This window comes from Acinonyx jubatus, chromosome B2 (genome assembly GCF_027475565.1).
Source record: "Acinonyx jubatus isolate Ajub_Pintada_27869175 chromosome B2, VMU_Ajub_asm_v1.0, whole genome shotgun sequence".
In the NCBI taxonomy this organism is placed as follows: domain Eukaryota; kingdom Metazoa; phylum Chordata; class Mammalia; order Carnivora; family Felidae; genus Acinonyx; species Acinonyx jubatus.
Genome location: NC_069385.1, coordinates 76503132 through 76519047, shown reverse-complemented (window position 1 = coordinate 76519047; position 15916 = coordinate 76503132). Strand labels below are relative to the sequence as shown.

Genomic DNA, 15916 nt, shown 5'->3' with positions numbered 1-15916 from the left:
TTTGGCTGGTAGCTTCTGGTATTGTACTACAGGGGAATGGCAAAGATACAGTTTTGAATATTGAAGCCAGATATTAGGTACTTCTCTGTTAGACATATCACTAAATTACTTTTTAAAAGTTTTTGTGCTTAGAATACTGTGACATACCTCCACACCACTATCCAGAGGCAATAAATACAAGTTCTTGCTTTGGATACATGTGACTTGTGGGGGTGGCAGGGAGGGGGGGGGGAGTGGGGGGAGACAGAGGAGGGATAGAGAGAGAAAGAGAGGAAGAGAAATTCTTAAATTATCATTTTGGCAGTGGGCCTTGACTTTGAGGTGACCAGACTTTATTATAACTATAGTGCATAATTGTTCTTGGTTGCTCCAAAGTGTGGGGTGAAATCGACAGGTAAGCTTCTCTGAAGGAAAGTGATCTTGAGCAAATTTCAGTCAGTGTTGATCTCATTCCCTGCAAGGAGAGAAAGACTAATTAATAACATGCTCTTTTAAATAGAAACTCTGACAACTGTCCAATTTCATTATTCTAACAACCTCTTTCTCCACCTCCAAAGAACAATGAACAACTCTTATTAATTTTCATAAATACTGTACTATGCAATCAGGAAATAATTAATTTGGAGCTCTTCATCAGTAATGGGGATGAAGTTCCTTAATGAACAGCCTCCCTTGAACTCAATGATGAGACCACTATTCCTGAAATATTTATTGGTATAAAACTACATCAGGGACAGAAAAAAGAAGCAATTTTTTAAAAACCAGGTCAAATCTTGAATAAGGTATGCCTGGTTGCTTGTCCTTTTTGGCACTGAAGGAATAAAATTCTAAAGAGTACTAGAACTTTAAAAAATACACCTAAATATTATTTTTGTTAAAAATCATAGTTGCATTTTTATGCATCTTCTCTGTTATAGCATATTAAATTACACAAAGTTATACACGTATAAAAAGACTTCCCTCAAGAAAATCAGCATCTAAGTCCTATTTTCTCAACAGCAGCTCTATCAACATTTTGGGCTGTATAATTTTTGTTGTGAAGGCTGTCCTATGCTTTGTGGAATGTTTAATGGCATCCCTGGCTCTCTACTCAACCTAAAAGCACCACCTCTTGCCCCAGTTATAACAGCCAAAAAAGTTTCAGACATTCAGGACGTACAGACAAATGTCTCCTGGAAATAAAATCACCTCTCGTTGAGAACTAATTGGATCTAAAACTCAAAAACCTTTAAGTACATAGTTTTCATAAGAATAATACAATGATAGATTGAATAATAGTTAAGCATCAAGAGAGGTATCTAAATAGCTAGACAACTGGATGATCTAGTGGTTATGAGTCAGTTGGTTTAGGTTTATATCCTGGCTCTACCTTTTACTAACATGGGCAAGCTACCTGTCTCTTCTAAGTCTCAGTCTCTCCTCTACAAAATAGGGATAATAATAGAATTTACACATAGGGTTGTCTTGAAGATTGGACAAAATAAAGCACAGAAAGATCTGGAATGATGTGGATCAACTACCATTACCACAGGTGGCCTTCAAACTTTTGTTGGATAGACTAGACCTATAAACATGTACCTACCATTCATATAGATAGACATTAACAAGTGCAAAATTTTTAACGCTTTATTATTGAGAGACAGAGAGAGACAGAGCATGATCATGGGAGGGGCAGAGAGAGGGGGAGACACAGAATCTGAAGCAGTCTCCAGGCCCTGAGCTGCCAGCACAGAGCCCAACGCAGGGTTTAACTCACAAACCTCGAGATCATGACCTGAGCCAAAGTCAGATGTCCAACCTACTGAGCTAGCCAGGTGCCTCAATTTGAGTATTTTAGTGCTAATGGAAATGTAGGCTTTGATTATGCATTGGTAGAATGCTGTTTACATTTTAAATAATATGTTTTATAACAAATACAACATGCTTAATCTCATGAATTTTTCCTTTAGAGGAAAAGGACATACACTGACCCAGGAACAATTCATCCAGAATGATCAAAATGGAGACATATCCTAGAAAAGTCATTGAATTTCCAAAATAAGTACAAAATTTTGGAAACAGACAGGCAAAAATATCAAGCAATAGATATGATGGGAGAAAAAAAATAAGACTGATCTAGATTTATCCATAGAGTCCAATGCCAAAACCCAGCAAATCAATACCTATAACATTACCAAGAAAGAATTGTGAGCTGTGGAATTTATATGCAATCTATCTTTCATATTCTATAAAAGCATCAGTCAAACCACTTAAAATATGTAAAAATTCTGGTAATATTGCCATGATTCTTCCTTAAGAAAACCATTAGATGACAAGTTTCATCCAACCAAAATACAGCTTGGGAAAGTAAGCAAGAGAATGATGATGAACAATTAATATATTTCATTATAAATCAAAGAAAGAATATTTTAACATGATACAACTATTTAAAATTGTGACAGGATTGTGAAAACAGACGGTAAGTTTTTTGATGGCCTCATCTTTAATACCTGGAAATCAAAGGATCTCAAACGTAACAGAGTCAAATAATACAAACTTAAACATACTTAGCTACTCAAAGGGAGACACTAAAAAAGCTAGCAGTATTGATTGAAATAAGTTAATAAAGTAAAAGAAGAGAAGGGGAAGGAAGAGGGAACACACAAATTTCAGTATTGTATATAGTAGAAAACTAATAAGTACAGTCTAAAAACATGGAGGAACTAAAGATACTATATAAAACTATAATTAAAAGGTAACTAGAACAAATATGCAAACTTCTTAATATCAAAAAAAAACTACACGAGGCAAATTGAATGAAAACAGGCTACAAAGTAAAAGTCTCTTCAAAGTAGAAAAGATAGCATGAACTAAATTGACAGAACCCAGACCAAATATACAGGTCATATCGATAAAACTAAATGGCCTGCACTAATTGATGAAAGACAAAACCTGAGTCACAAATCAAAACCCAATTCTATATAGATGAAAACTTAAAGTGATTCAGAAAGTAAAAATAAAGACATAGCATTAAAAAAACTTTTTTTCATGTTTTTATTTCATTTTTGAGAGAGAAAGAAACAGAGCAAGAGCAGGGGAGGGACAGAAAGAGAGACACAGAATCCAAAGCAGGCTCCAGGCTCTAAGCTGTCAGCACAGAGCCTGACGTGGGGCTTGAACTCACATATGGATATCATGACCTGAGCCAAAGTGGGATGCTTAACCGACTGAGCCACCCAGGCGCCCCAAGATAGACAGCATTTAACAAGCAAAAGCAAATAAAAAGAGAGCAGGGCTTAGAATTTTAACTGTCAGAATGGAATCCAGAGCAAAAAGCATTAAACAAGACAAATAAATCTACTTGTAATGACACTATGTAAAATCTACAATGGAAATACAACTGCTACAAATATTTCTGCACCAAATAACAGCAGCATCAGAAATAGAGAAGAAATTATAGGAGATTCAAAGAAAAATACCAAGAAACACATTAGTAGTGAGAGATTTGAAGTCCTCTCTTTTTGTTGACAAGTTGTGTAGAGGAAAAATAAGTAGAGTTATAGAAGAATAAAATAAAGATTAACAACAGAGATCTAACTGATAAATATAAAGTTCTGCACCCTGGAAAACTGAGACTATATCTTCATTTTACATAAACATAAACATTCACAAAAATTTAACAACATATTAGACCCCAAAGATAACATTGCAAGTTGGGAAATGTAGAAATCACAATTCCATCTAGAAATAGTAAAACTGTCCCTTAAACCATTCTTGAGTAAAATAGTAACTAAAGGGGATCCTGGGTGGCTCAGTCAGTTGATTGTCCAACTCTTGATTTTGACTCAGGTCATGATCCCAGGGCCGTGGGATCAAGCCCCACATCGGGCTCTGTGTGGAGACTGCTTAAGATTCTCTCTCTCCCCCTCTGCCTCCCTCCTGTCCATGCTCTCTCTCTCTTAAAAAAAAAAAGAAAGAAAGAAAAAGTAACTAAAAAGCACAATTACAAATTTCTGGAAAACAATGTTTTAGGATGCTGCAACGTATCAGAATGAGCGGTGCTGAGAGAAAAACTGATAGCCTTAAATGCCTATTTGAATAATAAAGAATAAAGGCAAAAGGCACAAGCGTCCAACATTAAAAGTTATATAGAGATCAGGAAAATTGACAGAAGAAAAACATATAAAAGGAATTAATGAAGACTATATAATAGTAATTAATAAGTTAGAAACATACAGTAGAACTTATAAATAGATACAAAAACTCTTTTTATGAAGGAAGAGGAAGGGTGAATAATTAAGTAACATCAAGAAAAAAAACAAAGAAGAAAAATTGTATAAACAAAAAAGATGATAAAATGGAAATGCAAACAGAAGAATTTAAAGAATCACGAGATTCATTTTCTTTTTTTTATTTTCTTTTTTTATTTGTTTGAATTTACATCCAAATTAGTTAGCATATTGTGCAATAATGATTTCAGTAGAATCCAGTGTTCATCCCCTACATATAACACCCAGGGCTCATCCCTACAAGTGTCTCCTTAATGCCCTTTGCCCATTTAATCCATTTCCCCTCCAGCAACCCTCAGTTTGTTCTCTATACTTAGGAGTCTCTTAAGGTTTGTCCCCCTCCCTCTTATTATATAATTTTTGCTTCCTTTCCTTTATGTTCATCTGTTTTGTATCTTAAATTCCACCAATGAGTGAAGTTCTATGACATTTGTCTTTCTCTGACTGACTGATTTCACTTAGCATAATATACTCTAGTTCCATCCATGTTGTTGCAAATGGCAAGATTCCATTCTTTTTGATTGCTGAGTTATACTCCATTGTGTGTTTGTGTGTGTGTGTGTGTGTGTGTGTGTGTACCACATCTTTATCCGTTCACCTGTCAATGGACATTTGGGCTCTTTCCATATTTTGGCTAACTTCGGCTATTGTCAATAGTGCTGCTATATAAACACTGGGGGCATGTGCTCCTTCAAAACAGCATAACTGCATCCTTTGGATAAATACCTAGTAGTGCAATTGCTGGGTCATAGGGTAGTTCTATTTTTAATTTTTTGAGGAACCTCCATACTGTTTTCCAGAGTGACTGCACCAGTTTGCATTCCTACCAGCAGTGCAAAGGGTTCCTCTTTCTCTGCAACCTTGCCAACATCTGTCCTTGCCTGAGTTAATTTTAGACATTCTGAATGGGGTGAGGTGGTAACAAGATTCATTTTCATAGAATGTGGTGAATTCTATGGAAATCAATTTAAAAGCCTGTATGAAATAGACAACTATCTAGAAAAGGCCGTTTACCAAAACTGACAAAGGAAATGGAAAATCTAAAGTAAACTAATTTCATTTAAAAAAGAGAGAAATTGGGGCACCTGGGTGGCTCAGTCAGTTGAGGGTCCAACTGCAGCTCAGGTCATGATTGCCTGGTTTGCAAGTTCGAGCCCCATGTGGGCTCTCTACTGACCACTCAGAGCCTGGAACCTGCTTTAGATTCTGTCTCCCTCTCTCTCTGCCCTTCCCCCTGCTCATGCTCTGTCTTGCTCGCTCTTAAAAATAACATAAAAAATAAAATAAAAATTAAGAAATAAAACAAAATATGCAAAACACAAATTTCCACATGGCAAAGGCAAAATACAAGGGGGAAAAAGGTAAAAAAGAAAAACACACAACATATTTACACACATATCCCAATCGCTAATATTGCTAAATTAAAAGGAGCCTCTACAACTTGACATGTGAAAGACCAACAACTGAAGTTTAAAAGGCTATGAACAGTTCGCAGAGGAGAGAGTCAAAATGGCTCCTGGACATATGAAGTTACTAAACCTCAATGCTAGGGCTCCTGGGTGGCTTAGTCGGTTGTGTCCAACTTCAGCTCAGGTCATGATCTCACAGTTGGTGAGTTGGAGCCACACATCGGGCTCTCAGCTTAGAGCTGAAGCCTGCTTTAGATTCTGTGTCTCCCTCCCTCTCTGCCCCTCCCCCACCCACGCTCTGTCTCTGTCTCTCTCTCTCTCTCTAAAATAAACATTAAAAAAATTCATTAAAAAATGCTAAATAAAACAACGAGATGATATTTTTCACTTGTACTGGCAAAGATCAAAAAGTGAGATAGCTCACTGGGCTGGGAAGGGGAGGGAAAAGGCACTCTCATGCATTGCTGCTGGGAAGCCACATTCATTCAACCACCATGGAGGACTATTTAACAATAGCATAATTACAACAGTCCTTATCCTCCAACTCAGCGACTTCACTTCCAGAAATATATCCTACAGATAGATATATTACTGGCATCTCTGATGTGGTACTTATACAAAGGTACTTATAGTCACACAAAACTTAGCAAACATTTGCAAACAACCAAAATGGACATTAACAGGGAAATCATTAAACAAATTTTGATAGATGCATACAATAAAATCAGAAAGAAAAATAATGTACTAAGATGGAATGAGCTCCAAGATATAATGGTAAGAAAGGAAAGGAAGGTAAGAAGGGAGGGAGGGAGGGAGGGAGGGAGGAAGGAAGAAAGAAAAAAGTGGCATAGAACAGTGGTATAAAGTCAGGGTTCAATATTTGGGAATGGACGCACATATTTGTTTATATACACAGGCACACAAACTGTCTCTGGTGGATACATAAGAAACTGATTTGTTTCTCAGCTGGGGACAATGGTGGAAAAGAGATTTGCCTTTCCCTATACAACCAAAAAATGCCTTTTCAACTTTTTATAAATCTATTTTTGAGTCTATAGGTTGGATTTGGTCTGTAGATTGCTAGTTTGAAATATCTTCATAATCGTTAAGCTGAAAGTGATCATTTTTTTGTCATAAAATTACTTTGTCTAAATTTATCTAAATGTATTATAATAGTGGGATCAAGCAATTGGACTTTAACCCAAAATGACAATTATTACAATATAAGTACCATAACTCCTATGCCCCAAATTCCAAGTTTACTATAAAAATAAAGTATTTCACTATGTCTGAGATCGGATTACTCTATTACAGACTATATCATACAGGGCTTTGCTTGACAACCTTTCTATCTCTGACATGATAACTCTATAGTAAAGGTTGATTCATTTAGACCGAAAAAAAATTAATCTGTCTTGTTAGAAATTCAAGGAAGAAAAAAAGGAAAAAGAATAGTCTGTTTTGCTCTGTTCATTTCTCAAGAGAAACATAAGCTACATTTGCTCATATTTGGGGATAAGTTTAAAAACATAAAGGCTAATAAACAGAAAGTAATCATATAAAAAGAGAAATAAACTCACCATATCTGACAGTACAATCTCAGAAGAGAATTTTTCTTTTTTTATCAGAAGGGTTAAGAAACAAAACCACCGTGAGTTAACTCCAAAGTACTCTATAGATTCAAATCTCTTTTGTCAGTCCCTGAATGGTCTGAATTTCTCAGATTTGAAGACTTTTTGAACTTTTTGTAATGTTTATATTGTCAGCCCATAATTTCTTGCACACATCTGGTTCCCAATTAAATCTATAATGGATTCTGACCAAACTGATACTTCCTATTTTGAGTAATATTTAGTGCCGGGTCTAAAGAACCTACTGCAAATGATATCTACACATTGATCGCATTCAAGTTTTTCTTCCCAAAAGACTAGTTCAGCCTCTCACCATATAAACTGAAATTACCCACAGTCTTTATTGGACTGTTTATCCATGCACTCAGGGCTATTATTTCATATAAAAGGTTTTTGGTGAAACAAGAAGCATGTTCTCTTGAACCTTGCCCTTTAATTAGTGTAAGCTCCTTGGGGACTGATGCTCTGGCTTCATAGCAGGTAATAGAATGGGTCTAGAAAACAGTGCTAAAATTAAACATTCCTTCCAAATGTTTCAGGCAATCCTAAACCGTGAAATGCCTGCCAGCCCCCTGAGAAGATCAATAGAGCAACCACTGGACATATAAAGCAGAACCACCCACTGCAAAGTCCACTTAATGAAAATCCACAATGGGTGATAGGTCTGCAATATAAGCACATTCTTACAGAATAGATTCCCTTTGTCTGTGCTTCTTCTGACTCCAGTGGATGGTCCAATGAGCAATTAGGCCTGCAAAAACTAACACCTACCAGACCCAAACTGATTAGATGGCCTCACGTAAATAAGATTAGATTATTTTTAACTACTTACCTTTAGGAATCACTAGAGTACTGATATTAAACACAAGTATTCTGGGGTCATCTTGAGCAATAAGGCTTTTTCATTAAGAAATTCAACTCCAATCAGCAAACATTTAGATTGGCTACTGTAGAAAAAGCACTTTGTCTTTTATCAACCAGCAAATCGATCCATGTCTTTTGGTTTGCTTCATTAAATTTAATGTACATGTATCGTACATTATTTTTAAGAGGGAAGACATGCTCAAGTGTCACCGGCTCTTCCTAATAAATCCATCAATACAGTGGGGTATGCTGTTTGTACTTTGCAATTCTATACTACATTAGAATCTCTCTTTCAACAGCAAGTTATTTATCTTCCTAACAATCTATCAAAATAAATATCTCCTAAGGTACAGTATTATTAAATATTTTTCACAGCTGAAATTCCCCAACCCCCTTAGGCAGAATTAATAGCTTTTGTTCATACATATATCATGATGCTTCTCACATTTTTAACGGGTGCTGTTGTTGATGGATCTTTTATTACTACCAGATTGGGACCCCCCCTGCAGGTGGACAACAGGTCTTATTCATCTCTGAATAAGTCCCAATAACTTGCACACAGCCTCCCACAGTATGATGAATAAATAATGAAATCTTAGAGCCAGAGTTTTTCAGTCCTGCTGGCTAATCCCCATAGCAATGCCGGGATGGGGGTGGCAGGGCAGAGAGGGTGCAGGGTGTTGAAGCACTCTAAGACTATTTCCCCTGAGTTCTTCTCAATTCCATAGCCCTCATTCTCCTTCTCTCTTCAATTCCGTTGCTATTATGACTACTAGATTCACAATATAAGTCTCTTCTGAATGTGTCAGTTGCTGCACAGAATGGCAATTTAGACCCATAACAGTTCAATGTAGGAACAGACAGCCTATGGCACTGAAATGACAACACAGCGCCAAAAGTCCCTGGTGGTGACACATTGTCACACTGCCCACTGCATAGCCCTCTTTCATGTCTCTCCCTCAAAGTCTCTCTCTCTCTCACTCTGTTTCTTCTCTGCTGCTCTCTTCTCTTCCCCGCTCCATTATTCCCATTTCCCTGCTTGTGCCCAGGATAGCCTATGGGCTAAAAATATCACTGGGTACAGATGGAAAATGGCCAGCAGAGTGTTACCATTCATCTTTCATGTGCCCAGGACAAAACTCATTAGTTGATTCTTAAGACTCTTCCCTGCAATCTCAAAATTCTGATACAGGGCTTGAGACAGCCATCAGCAATTAATATGAGCCTGTTAATGTCTAGGGAATTTTCACCTTTATGACAGTAGAAAGTATTAATTTATATAAACGTTAGTACTGACCTGACAAAAAAATATATATTCCTTTTCTTTAACCCCCACACCCAACCCCATATTGATTGACTGGTAGTGGTTCTTCCAGAGCACTGGGTTTAAAATGATCAAGAAGTGGGCCCAAGAAAAAAAGGTATTATAAAGCATTAGCCACATCTTGCTAAGTGATCAAGAATCAAGAGCAATGACATACATACTAGTTATTTGCCCCATTTGCCTAACTCTCTCATCTGGTAAATTACTATTCCAATATTCTTGATGTAATCACCAGGGCTTGCAAAGTTTGTTTGATTCATTCAACAATTAACTGAACTTGAGTGGGACGTAATTAGAATTGAGTATGAGCCGGCACTATGCTAGACACTGGACACATAAAGATAACTAAACACAGTCCTTAATCTCAGGCAACAGAGTCTAGCTTCTCACAATTACAATACTGGGTTTGGTTTCAGCAAAACCAGCCAGTAGACAGGGTTGTCCATGTTCTTGCAGTTTAGGAAATGGCTTGCATCAAACCAGCCTTTTAATTGAACAAAGAAATCCTAACCTTGGATTCCCAAAAACCTAAACCACCAGAGGGTAGAGAAGTTGGAAACAGGTGAAATTGGTAAAGGGGATTAAGAGGTACAAACTTCCAGTTATTGAATAAATAAATCTTGAGGATGAAAGTGCAGCTTAGGGAATATAGTCAGTAATACTTTAATAACTTTGTATGGTAGCATGGTAATTACAGTTATAGTGAGCATCTAGTAATGTGTATACTTGTCGAATCACTATCTTGTACACCCAGAACTATTATAATATTGTATGTCCACTAATCTTCAATTAAAACTAAAATAAACAAACTGTAACCGAAAGAAAAACCCCATTTACAATAAACTTCCACAATGTAAAGCAGGTGGAAAGAAGTTCAGTATATAGACCTATATAAAAAATAAAATACCAAAAAGAAGATGAAACTTTTTAAAAGCCCAAGCCAGTCAAAAGTATTCCAATGGGTCTCCCCAGATTTTCTAGTTACATTTGAAAGGGGCTGTGGGTACTTGTGTGGCTCAGTTGGTTGAGCGTCCAACTTCAGCTCGGGTCATGATCTCACAGCTTATGGGTTTGAGCCCCGCATCGGGCTCTGTGCTGACAGCACGGAGCCTGGAGACTGCTTTGGATTCTGTGTCTTCCTCTCTCTCTACCCCTCCTTCACTCATGGTCTGTCTGTCTCTCTCTCTCAAAAATAAATAAACATGAAAAAATTTTTTTAATGTTTATTTATTTTTGAGAGACAGAGACAGACCATGAGCAGGGGAGGGGCAGAAACAGAGAGGAGACACAGACCTGAAACAGGCTCCAGGCTCTGAGCTGTCAGCACAGAGCCCGACGCGGGGCTCAAAGCCACTAACTGTGAGAACACGACCCAAGCTGAAGTCAGATGCTTAACCGACTGAGCCACCCAGGTGCCCCAACATTAAAAAAATTTTTTAAAGAAAGGGGTTTAGGGTCCATGATGAACGTTCAAAAACAAAATATTGAGTGTTGCCACTCCAAAGAATTTGAGAATCTGTAGATTCTTACTTACACAGTACATGATACTGGTAACAACAGCTGAAATGAGGACAAACCTAGAGAAATAACAGACTGAAGCAATATGGTTTTGTACGGACATGAGTATAGGCCATGCAAGCAACTGACTGATTTTCCATAATAATCAGTTCAGGATGAGGTATGACAAACGTGGAAACTGTAACACTGACCCATCCATGCTGGGAGTCCCAACTAGTTGTCTGTGCTACAAAGGGCTGTTTCCTTGCAAGAGAAGGACAGGACAGCAGCAGGGCAAAGAGGACAGAACAGAATGGAATACGGACAGTCTGGGCCTTCTGAGTTGAATACATACAGACCCTGCCCTCAGGGTCTCCTCTCCTCTCTAGCAAGCCTCACGGTACCTTCGAATTCAGAATCCTTCCCGGCATTAGGATGCTGCCGTTTTCTAGATCTCAAAACCTTGTTTGTGATAAGACAGCCTTAGACATCTATTATATCAGCAGTTTGGGGGTTTTCTTTCTCTACTTGCTTGGGTTAGATTTGTACATAGGCTTAAGAAAAGTCTCCTAGCTTTTTTTTAACCGGATATATGCAATATGTGAAATACATAATTTTTACCTAGATACATTCCAACAAGAATTGGGAGATGGTGTGTTTTCCCCCACATCAGCGAAAAGACATCCAAGAATTAGTTTACTTGTAGCTGTGGGTCTGTACTCAAAGGCGAGACAGGCATCCTCCCTCCCCTTCTCCTTTGTTAAAATGAACCAGATCCACCTGACAAAGCTATTTCTCAAGGTGCAGTCCTAGACCACCCACCACAAAATCTACCTAGGAAATGCAGATTTCTGGGCTCCACATGGGAACTGTTAAGGGCGCAAAAATCTGCATTTTAACAAATTCACCAGATGATTCATAAAAGGACTGAAGTATAAGGATCCCTACGATTTTGGGGGTAACTGCTCAGAGGAAAAGGACCTTTCCCCTCTAGTCCTTCAAGGCACTTAAAATACATCAGCAAACATAGTCACATCGGTGCAGTAGCATTAGGATGATTCAAAGTTCAGATCACTGGAAAGTTCCCCAAAGTTGGCACGAGGCCACCACCTTCAGGCGGATGGGCTTAGAATTATCCTGTTCCCTCAGAGCGCAAGGCGAAGGAAGGAAGGCCGCGATGTCTGTGATGCAGAGACGCTAGGGCTATTTACAGACTTGGGGACAGATCTTCAGCCCTCAGAGGGCCCCTGGCAGCCGGATCCCCACCCTTCGTGGGATGGGCCGAAGCTGATGTGGCTCCTCGGAGGCGTCTCTGACCCCCCGCCTTGCTATTTATTGACGGATATTCCTGGCTCCGGAAGGGCAGCCCCCACAAGTGAGTCACGGAGGGATTTTTGCCTGCATCTCTGGCCGGTGCTGCTCCCAGCCGAGCACCCATAAATCTTCCTGCCCCCATTGATCAATAGCAGACACAACAAAACACAAGTTTAAAGTTCAACGTGGCCGCTGAGGGAAAGCACACTGTTCGCTGATTCCCCCGGTTCTTTTCAAGAAGGAAGAGCTGAGATAAATATCGAAAATCATTCCCCTGCTATTTTCAAATATCTAACCTTTCACTCTGTTTACCTTCAATAATTGCCTGAGTTGTGACTACTTTTAAAACCAGGTCCAAGTTAAATACTAAGTCACCTACTTGACTTTATTCAGTATAGATTTCCTTCTCCACCTCAAAAGAGCAGTATTTTGATTCAGACACACTTATGTCACATCATACGTATTGGCATGCACAGAAACCCCCCTGCTAATGCTAACCTAGAACAGAAATATTTGAACTTGTTCATTTCCAAAATATTTGTAAGCCTCTTGGTACTTGTATCACGTGTCTAGCGAATATCCTTCTACCCATCGAAATCAGTACATGATTTTGCACAGGATCACACATACATGAAAGATCTATAGCCAATGAAATCATTTAAAAGTTAGAGACAAAGTGACTAGAATTTAGTCTACCACCCTCATCTTGCAATTAAAGAAACTGGATCCTGTAGGGCAAACTCAAAATTTCCTTCCAGCACTGAAACTGTGACTTCATAATATGGCAGAGGCAGTTAGTGTCCTCCCTTACCCCTTCATCAGTCAAGGTTCCCACACCTGCCCACCGCTTCCCACAGCAAGCACCTGTGCCTCTCCACCTGCCAGAGGGAGAGCTCAGCCTATGCACCGGGTGGAGGAAGGTGCTGGGAGATAACTAACGCCTCCAGACCAGCTCTGTCAATAACACGAAGAGGTTAGATTATCAGCCAGCTTTGTGTCCCCAAGTGGGACAGCACTAAGGTGTGCAGTGCACCATATCCCAAATGTGGGAACCTGCCTGCCAACGCACCCTGTGTTGGCTTCCCTGTCCTGCTTGGCACTCCAGTCTTGTCTTAGGATGTGCTTCTGGGGCTTACACCCAAGTCCTACAACTATGGCAGTTTCGTTTTGATCGTAAAAGGGCAAATATATTGGATTATGTCATGGGAACCTAGAGGAGGAAGTAAACAGTTCTGTCTCAAACAGCGTGAGAGGTGTTCAGCGTGAGAGGGCCAAGTGTTCAGAATCTTTGTCTCAATTTACACTAGGGAGTTAATAAGAATTGAATAAGAATACATATCAATCAGGTTCAAAACTGATCTAACAAGCGATTTTGAGGTAAAACTAAAAAAAGTAACCATATTTCCTCAAAAAACTAAAACTAGCATTTGGGATATTTGATGTATGAGAGCAAAGCATAAGAATTCTATAGGTCTCTTATTCGGTCTAAATAAACCTGGTCTAAATAAGCTCTTATTCAGTCTAATAAGCTACACTGGTTCACCGCATTTCGGCCTTACTTTAACCAAGACCCTTTTACGCCTACATTTCATTAAATTTATATTGAAGTCACCCTAGAAATACTTGCTGTAAAACTTTGCTTTTTACTTTTTGTTCTTACTGAACTGCTATCTGATAACACTTTAGTTTCTATAACAATGCACGGTTTTTATTAAATGGGTTTTGTTGAGAATTTACAGCTTTTCAAAACAAAGGCTTTTCTCTCTCCCTTTGTTATATTGATGGATATGTAAAGACATGAAACGATGACTTAAAATTTGAGCCTTCACTCCACTGAGTCTGAGGTCACTAAAAAGATGAATTTAGGATGAAAAATGTGGTAATATGGTGTACTGGTACAGCTTTCTGCCAAGGAAAGATAGTACATATCTTAAAAATAGTTATTCCTGCAGCCACACTGACAGAAAAAAAAAATCACTGTTTTCCAGGACAAACCAAGACAATAAGATTGCATGTGAGCAAGTGAATCACCTGAGATCACTCAGTAAGCCAAAGATATGAGCGGGAATGGGCTGCAGGACCCTAATTCTAGATCATGCTGTCCAAATAATCTCACTGCCAGGCTGAGGTAGATTTACCCTAAATCCCATGAAGCCTTAATACATATGCATACAATATTTCCAGAGCCTTGGGTGGCCCTCTCATATGATCTCACATGGCCTTATGGTTTTGTGAAATTTGCAAAAGTGCAATTATTTTAACTGTAATTAATTAAAATCTATCCCCGAAAGAGGACCTCTCCAAATGTTATAAGCTTCAGATTCTACAAAATCTGAAGCCTTTCTTTTGCAGGGTCTGCATGAACATTCCCTGTGTTTCTCAACCAAATGCTTACCCTTACAACTCAAAAACCCACCAAGTGTTCTCTTCCCAGGGCGACTTTGTATTCAACATTAGCTCGGGCCTCACAGCACCTCTCTAAGTAACAACTTCATTAATCCATGGACTTCCAGAAAATATTTCACAAGGGCTCTGAACCTTTATGAGAAACCTAGGAAGCTTTAGTGCATCAGTGAGCAGTTAACATCTGCAGGTTCCTACTGAGATCTAAGTGACAATTAGTGGTAACAAGTATTCTTTTTTTTTTTTTTTTCTAACCAGGATCCTTTGCAGTGGGCTTTCATAGAAAACAAGCATATGCTGATGTTTTGAATTAAAAATATAGACATAAAGAATGTCCACACAGCATTCTCTTTCTTTGGTCCAAATAATTCCTACTACCTTTTGCCTCCAAAAGTGATTACGGGACTCATGGCAACCCTGAATCCCTAAAGAAAATATTTCTTTATAAGAAACCATAACTTCTTGAATGCCATTATATTCTGGACTCCTAATCATGTTACTCTTTTTATTTGGGGTTTTTGTGAGCTCCTGAAGCTCATTCTTCATTCTTTACCACCAAACCCCAGCCAAAATACTAGCTGAAAAGAGATGAACCTTAACATAATGGCAGGACACCCTAGTGTTACCATCCTTCTAGGCTGTAGAGTAGACCTAGAGAGGAGCTGGCAATTCTCCCTTCTCTCCCACTCTTATTACTGTAACTGATGTTACTAAGTGTGCCTGAACTGGTTTCATTAACAATAATAATAGGTAACATTACTGAGGTCAGACTATATGCCAGACACTCCACTGCGCACTTTACATGCATTATCTCATTTAAGCAACCCAATCACTATAAAAGGTAGATATTCTTTAATGTCCACATTTTACAGATGAGGAAACTGAAACACAGCAAGGTTAAGTAATTCTCTGCTCAGAGTTCACAAGGCTAAAATCAAGGTGTTGGCCAGGCTGAGGTCTCCTCTTGAGGGTCTGGGAAAGAAATCCACTTCTAGAATCATTCTTGTAGTTGGCAGAATTCAACTCCTTGCCACTATAGGTCCAAGTCCCTGATCCTTGCTGGCTGTTAGCTTTGGGCCTCTCTTAGATTCTAGAGGCTAAGAACATTCCTTGCCACATGGCCTTCTTCGTCTTCAAGTTGGCAATGGTGTGTTTAATACCCCTTATACTTCAGATCTCTGACATCACCATCTCTGAGCCCGAGAC

General features: G+C 38.7%; 1 long non-coding RNA gene across 1 annotated transcript; it reads right to left on the bottom strand.

The window, feature by feature from the left end:
• Positions 1-315: 315 nt before the first annotated feature.
• Positions 316-13043, bottom strand: LOC128315588 (uncharacterized). The gene is made up of 2 exons (XR_008298495.1): positions 12209-13043; positions 316-454 (listed from the first exon to the last, which is right to left on the bottom strand). It is a non-coding gene; the product is annotated as an uncharacterized LOC128315588 (long non-coding RNA).
• Between the last annotated feature and the right edge of the window lie 2873 nt (positions 13044-15916).